This window comes from Balearica regulorum, chromosome 6 (assembly GCF_011004875.1).
Source record: "Balearica regulorum gibbericeps isolate bBalReg1 chromosome 6, bBalReg1.pri, whole genome shotgun sequence".
In the NCBI taxonomy this organism is placed as follows: domain Eukaryota; kingdom Metazoa; phylum Chordata; class Aves; order Gruiformes; family Gruidae; genus Balearica; species Balearica regulorum.
In genome coordinates this window covers 39221091-39228351 of record NC_046189.1, presented here as the reverse complement: position 1 = coordinate 39228351, position 7261 = coordinate 39221091, and the positions used below count along the sequence as shown (strand labels likewise).

General features: G+C 44.5%; 1 long non-coding RNA gene across 1 annotated transcript; it reads left to right on the top strand.

Annotated features, from left to right (window-relative positions):
* The first annotated feature begins 2548 nt into the window (after window positions 1-2548).
* On the top strand, window positions 2549-6458 carry LOC142602395 (uncharacterized). The gene is made up of 2 exons (XR_012836192.1): window positions 2549-2641; window positions 4770-6458. It is a non-coding gene; the product is annotated as an uncharacterized LOC142602395 (long non-coding RNA).
* Window positions 6459-7261: the final 803 nt, after the last annotated feature.

Sequence of the window (7261 nt, the reverse complement as noted above, 5' to 3'; positions counted from 1 at the left end):
CTGAAAACTAAACTACTTGTCAGCTTGGAGGCACACGTGAAAACACACGCTGCCTTACCTTGCACTTACACGTTAGATTAGCTGCTCTGGGGTTGCCCGAGTAATTTTTTTTTAAGTAAAGGACTAAGGGGGCTTTCTCCAAGGAGACAAGCAGAGGACCTCAGGTTGTCCTACTTGCTTGGTTTGCATTCCTAGCTCCCCTTACCTCCGCTCTGGAGCAGTTCCCAATCCGTGCCCGGAGCACGGTGGGCCAAATTTGGTATTTTAAGTACGACAGGAGAGCTGGAAGGTGAAGCTGCCGGTTGCCACCTTCGTGACTTACCCCAACATCAGCCAGAAGGGTTATAGTCTGGGAGCATCTGTGCTAACAGAGAGGGAAGGGGACACCAGAAAACGGGTTGCTGAAAAGCTGCAGAGGGTTTAGAGGTGGGGAAAGAGCCTCAGAAGGGCTGTAGCAGATGGTGTGGTCTGGGAAGGGAGATGGGAACAAGCTTTTTTCTGTCCCTTTTCCAGATCAGATCTACACGTTGCAGGGGCCGCAGCTCCCTCGCAGAGCTCTGCTGAAAGGTAACGCAGCGCTTGGGATCTGTTACGAGTTATTTCAGTGAGGAATGTCTGGCTTTTTATGGTTATTTTAATTGGTGACAGTAGTCGCTGCTTAACATACTCAATCTGGCACCGATGTTCTCCCATGTCCTGCTCCATCCTGAGCGCTCATCCTGTCTCACGGCTGCTTTCTCGTCCTTGTGAGAAGCTGCTGCCCCGTTACTGTCCTCGCTCCGGCATTATCTGGTCTGGTCTGTGTAACGCCAACTCGGGGCGAGCACTGGCATACTTCACCGGAGATTAATACTCACGCTGCCTGTCCAGAGAGCATGGAAAGTTGATAAGTGCAACAAACTTTAAAGCAAAACTGAATTCAAAAGCCTTTTTATTATTTTGTTCAGACCAGTAACTAACAGTTCAGCCTGTTCTTCTGTACATAAAATAGATTTTGTATCAGTGACAAAGCGTAGCTGCCGGACATCTAGGTCTGACAAGGGAGACTAAGCTACACACCTTGGCAGAACATTTCTTCTAAGCATCTCAGAGATTTTTATTACCAACAGCTATCTTTAATTTGCAATGCTTCTAGGAGAAGGTAGTTATCGTTATGCTTTTACAAGCGAGACAAGGTGACTTAAGTGTCTTGCCAAAGGACAAACAGAATAAGAGTGGTAATAAAGTCAATGCCTCTTGCCCATTCTTCCCTCTTCCTCTCCCATTTTGCCAGAGAATCAGGAGCTAAGGTTACTGGCGTTCACCAGAAGACTTGTCGTGCCCCTCTCCATACTGTGGATGGAAGAATAACTGTGGGCTAGTTAAGGTGAGCAACTCTTTCATTTACACTTAGAAAAGAGGAAGGTCAGCTCAGCAGCTACCTCCTCCATCACCCACCCCTCACAGCAACCTCCTCCTCCTCGCATTGCTCCCTCACTGGACCACCTCCTTGGTCCACTCCCCATCCCTTTCCCACCAGCAGTGCAGTTAATTCAGCCATCCTAGTACACCGCATGGAAAAATCCTTATTTTTCTTTCCCAGATTAAACATATAAGAGACATGACAAGCCAAGAGACACTACCTGGGGGAGGAGATAACATGCTTCCAATCATCCAACCAGTGGTATCATGGGGCAGCAGTTGCTGGAAAAGTAGTGGGAGGCTGAAGCTGGGAACCACCATCTCTCCCAGCTTGTGTCCTTCAAGATACCATGGCTCACAGCCCTCGTTCCCTGCTTTACGCTGCTCAGAATCAGCCCACGTGTTGTGCTTTGCCGGAGCTTAGTAGGCTGCTAACCCCCAGCGTAGGTCACGGAGAAAGGACTTTCCTTTCATCCCTGCAGGCAGCCTTTTGCAAGAAGGCCAGGGAATAATCACAGGACAGTAGTGACTCACTGTTTCTGTCAGTGGAAAGAATCTCTGCTGCCCAGTGCTCCCCTTCTCCTACCTGGCATCGCCACCAAAACCACCACACCGACGAACAGGGAGGTTACGCAAGGCTGCGAGGTCGGAATATTAACTTGAAAAAGTCAGGAACGGTGGGAAAGGGCTGCCAGCTAGACTGTATCGGCTTCCCTGGCCTGCTAGGAAAAATAGGTCAAGGTTTTCCAAGGTGACCGTCAATTTTGGATGTTTGGATGTCCAACTTCATGCATGTTAAAAGAAAAAAAAAAAAAAAAAAAAGGAAAAGAATTCTTTTGGAAAAACCACTAAATGTCTGTCATTGGGGGAAAAAGCAAAAGGCAGCCAGACAGCTGCATCTTTTAAGGTCCTTGTAGTTGAGCACCCCAGAAAAAACAAATTACCTTGAGCTGTAAGCCCCTGGAAAAAATAATATTAAAAAAAAAAAAAGTCAAGCACTGCAAAATACAACGGAGGAAACCCCGTGGGTAAATAACTAGTGGGAGCTCACAAGAGCACGGCTCTCAGGATGCATGTGTGTTTCTACTGCGGGAGAGAGAACAATTGAATTACGAGGAGCTCTTAAGCAAGTAAAGTAAACATCTTTTGGCAATTTAGTGCTGCACTTTGAAGCCTGGCTATGTCATACAAATGGTGAAATAGCACGGACACCCTTCTGCTGGCTAGTTTGTTTAATATGGTGAGTCGGGAGTTTTCGGAGCGCAGCACTTTTTTATGAGCTCACGAGCTGGAGGAGGGAAAGTGTGGAAGGAGCAGGAGAGGGATGTTTAAGCAAAGCTATAGTTGCCCGGAGCCGATGGGAAGTGGCGCGAGCGGGAAGGGTCTGCGGCGGGAGCCCTGCAGCATCCGTGGGGCTGCCACCACGGGAACCAGCCCCCGACACCGGGAAAGAGGGGGGGAGAGAGGTATGGGGCGAGGGGACGAGGATAATCACACAAGCGGGGTTAATTACTGTAAATTTGAAGAATCGAATCAATATGTCGAGATGTGTGTTCCACTTTTCACATATATGCGGCGTGTAAATGAGAAACGGAGAGAGAGGGAGGAAGAGCTAGAAAGAAAAAGGAGAGACTACTAAAGAAATAAGCCCCCCTGTACAGACAGCCTGACGCCAGATGGCTTCTTCTAATAAATATTCAACCTTAACTCAGTTCCCATGTAACTTTGTTGTAAAGCTGCCAGCACACCCACACAGATCTGGGCCAGCAAAATGATTACAGTAGTACAAACAAAATAGTGCAATAGAGGAAACAGGCAGACAGGGTCCTGTATACAGAAAGACAGAGCTGTAAAGATGTGAGTTGATGAACCTTTAGATTTAATACCGAGAAACTTAAAATAATGACTTGGGCAGAGGGGAGAAAAACCTTTGGGAGGGAGAAGAAAAAAGAAAAATTAAAAGACTTTTTTTTTTTTTCCTTGCCGTTGCTTTTATTGTTGGGGATACTGTTAAGACGGTAAATGAGGCACTATAAATCAGTTGCTATTCTGCATATTTTCTGTATTCAGCTGGAATTCAGATACCTTGCCTGAAATCATAGTCCAGCTTAAATTTCTGCTGTCTGTTGTGCTTATATGGGGCACAAGTTAAAAGGGAAGATTTTGAGCATGACATTTGTTACATTAATTGGGAAGAGAATGAGGAGATTTGGTATATTTTTCTTAAGAAAACACTGGCTCAGTGCTCAAAAACATGCATTTCAGTTGTGCGAGTGTTTTTGCCTCAAGCTCTTTAATTTCAAAATTGGATTATGAGATCTGAATATCAGAACACACCATGTTGGCAACCCCAAAACTATTTAAATAGGACCTCGACCAAATCACAATCTAGTGCTAAGATTGCGGGGGGAGACAATGAAAAAGGACATGCTTTGCAGACAGGCATCTATTGGTAATGCAAAGCAAGAAAAAAAATCAGAAAATAAATGTTAAAAATGCTAAGAGTCATACTACTGATTTCTTGGATTTGTTTCATGCAGAATATCTCAAAATCAGAGGCAGAGAAAATGCAAGTAACCAACTCAAAACCTCTACCTGCAGTTAAGGTGGTTATTTAACAACCATCTATGGGCCAGCGATGGGTCAGGTAGTTAAATTATGCATTTGCTTTGGTTGAGAGAGTATCAACATGAGGCAAAGATCTTCCTTCTCAAGAATGCAGTCTTTCAGTGTTATAAGCTAACCCATGGTGCGCTCCTGGAAGGACAGTATTTTGCATGATACAGAAGAGTATAAATAGAATTCATAATACAGAATTTAAAAAAAAAAAAAAAAAAAAAAAAGGGAGGAGGGGTGGGAGGTAGGCTGAACGTCAGAAAACATTTCCTGGGTGTGAGAGTTTCCCTCTGCAAAGCAGATCGACAAGGAGATGTAGTAGGCTGTAGAATCAGGCTTTCACCACTTCCCTCGGGAGATTGTCACTGCGGAGGTTTTAAAAACAAAGCTGAACTCAGCACTAGTAAATATGCTGCAGGGAATAATCCTGTGTTGGGCAAGAAATGGACAAGATCAATTAACAGATCTCTTCTATGTCTACTTTCTATTATTTTTGACTGTTGGGAAGAAAACTTAGCTAGAGAAAAGCCTAAACCTGCCTGCACCCCCCTGCCTTTCCTTTTAAAAACAGAACAGACTATATCACATTGCAAGCTCATGTCTCTGTTCTTTACAGCCACCAAGTTTTGCTCTGCTCGCCCTCCGTCCCCACTATTATTGAGGAGCACTGGAAAGAATTTCCTGGAGAGGGAAGGAGAAAAAAAAAAAAAAAAAAAAGAGCTCTGAATCTCTCTTATTTCTGATCTTTCCAGGCCACTTTATAATATTCATCTATTCTGAGCAGTGTTTGACACTTCCTTCCCACCCACCCCCATTATAAATCAGCTGTGGATTGCCTCCTTGTGCTCCTTCTCCAGCCTTAAGGTACACGTTACGATTCTATTCTCACCCAGAGCGCGACAGCATCAGAAGGAAGCAGTCAGATGATGGTGGGCAGGCGTCCTGGTAAGCTCCATGCCTGAAGAAATGCACACCTTTTGTTTATGGCTAGCAGGATGAAAGCCATGCGATGAAGCCGGACACAAATTTGTCAGCCCTTGGGAAAACACCACCGCCGAAGCCGCTAACGACGCTCCTCCTCGGCACTGCGTACCGCAAGCACATCAAACAAATCCTTCATTGACTATGCTGGCTTGAAGTTCAAGATATCTATCCTTACCTTAATAAGCCAGGCCTACAATGCCGAAAAATCCCCATATAAAGCTTAGAGGTTCAGGGTCACCACTTAGACTCCTCCGGCACTAAGCTTCATTCTGCAGACAAAATTGGATCAAAATTAAGGCTAACTTCAAAATCAATTTAAATCCTCCCCACACTCTTTTTGTTAAAATATATGCCATATATTTAAGGGATTAAAAACAAAACACATGGATTTCTTCCTTGTGGAGAGGCAGAGAGATGAGCTCATGGCTAAGAGCAGCATTTCCCCGCGGTCTTGGGCGCCATGGGTGACCATGGAGTCCTACAGCACAGCCCCAGCGGATCAACACGCAGACCTTGATTTTTAGATCTGCTTGACTTAACACAGTGCCAAGTTTCCATTAGTATTGCTTGGTTCAGGAAAGGAAAGGGCCAAAGGGAAACCAGGAGAGAAAGAGCATGGTGTAAATTAAATAACAAAGAGACATTGGCAGAAAGAAAAGGGTGGACATAGAAGGCTCTACCCATCCTCTCCATGTCCTCTCCATCTTCACTCCCACCCCTCTCTTTGGAGAAAATGTGGTAGAGATGCTACGGCCTCACTAGCAGCAAGGCTGGAAGCAAGCCTCAGCCCTCCCTGGCTTCTCAGCTAAGCACCAGAATAAACCAAAGCAAGGAAAGAGAGAGGAAGGAGGTGAACTTGGGCTTGGAGAGCAAAAGGGAATGAGGAGGGAGCGCTGCAATGCCTGAAGGCAGCCAGGGAATACATAAGAGTAAGAGGAGGTTCCGGTGAACCACTTCTTACTGCACCTCCACTGGGGGTGAATCCCCTCTATGAAGACCTTGCCCATGTCCCATGACCCTCCTGCCACGGAGCAGGGAGGTCAGCTTTGCCCCCACTGCAACCACAATGGCTGGGGAACTAGGGAGACACTGGTGGGAACAAAGTCCTCTAAGACTTCTAGCTGGAAGTAAAAGCGGCAATATCTCTACCCCAGCGAGATGCTGGCTAGGGTCAGCTTCTCAGCTACATGTAAGCAACCTAGATGAACACTTAGCTGTCATGGTCGCCTCAGTCTTGCGGCTTCTGAGGGTGTCCACATGAGCGATTGCTGGCACGCTCAGCACCTTGCTGGAAACCAGCAGGATTCATTAGCGGGGCATGCAGCTGGGTGCCCTCCGTCCACATAGCTCAACTCCCATCACACTGGATTTCTTCAGAGCAGGGTAGTCATCTGGCTGGAAAGCAGGAACCTATTATATTATCACTATTACAATCAAGAAAAAAAAAAAACAAACAACCCACACACAGAGGTGACAAAATTGGTCTTATTTAACACTTTTTTTTGTAAAATTCTGTGTTGTCTTAGAAATGCAAGCAGTGATTTTGGACATGAGACCAAGCAGAACACAGTGTTGATGCTCTCAGCCATTAGTTTATAAATTGAATAAGATAGATGTGTTCATTCATATGAACTAATGCAGTTTTTCTTATGAAGGTTTCATATTATACAAATCCATTAGCATATTTACAAATTAATCTTCCCTTAGGAAGAAAAAAGATCAAAGATTTACAGAAGGAAGTGCTTTATTACTTTTAAACTGCCTTTTTTTTAAAAGAAAGAGAAAAAGAAATGAAGGGAAATTATGTTGAACCATAAATGTTTCTTTATGACTACTGTACAGCAGCTTTGTGGGAGATTTAAATTTACTAAAGGGCAAGGGGGACTTTAAGCCATCTATATGAGTTCAGTATTAAAAATATATATACATGACAGGTGCCCATATAAGTTCATGCAGTACAAAATATTCCATAAATGAGCTCATTTATCTGAGTAATTTAAAAAGAGCTTCTGCACAAGGGGAGATATTTAGTATGAATTATAGTCCGTTTACCTTTCATAAGTTTTTTCATCACTTCCCATACCTCCTTTGGTGCTACTGAAAATATCTGTAGTTATCAAGCGTTATATTCAACCTTGCTATTCCCTATTCCCAGGAAAGCCCTACTGGTGACACGACTCCATGTGCTCTTCAAGATATGCAGTTTGTAAAGCCCTGTGAGTACAATTATTTCTTCCTCATAGATGCCAGATAAAACAAG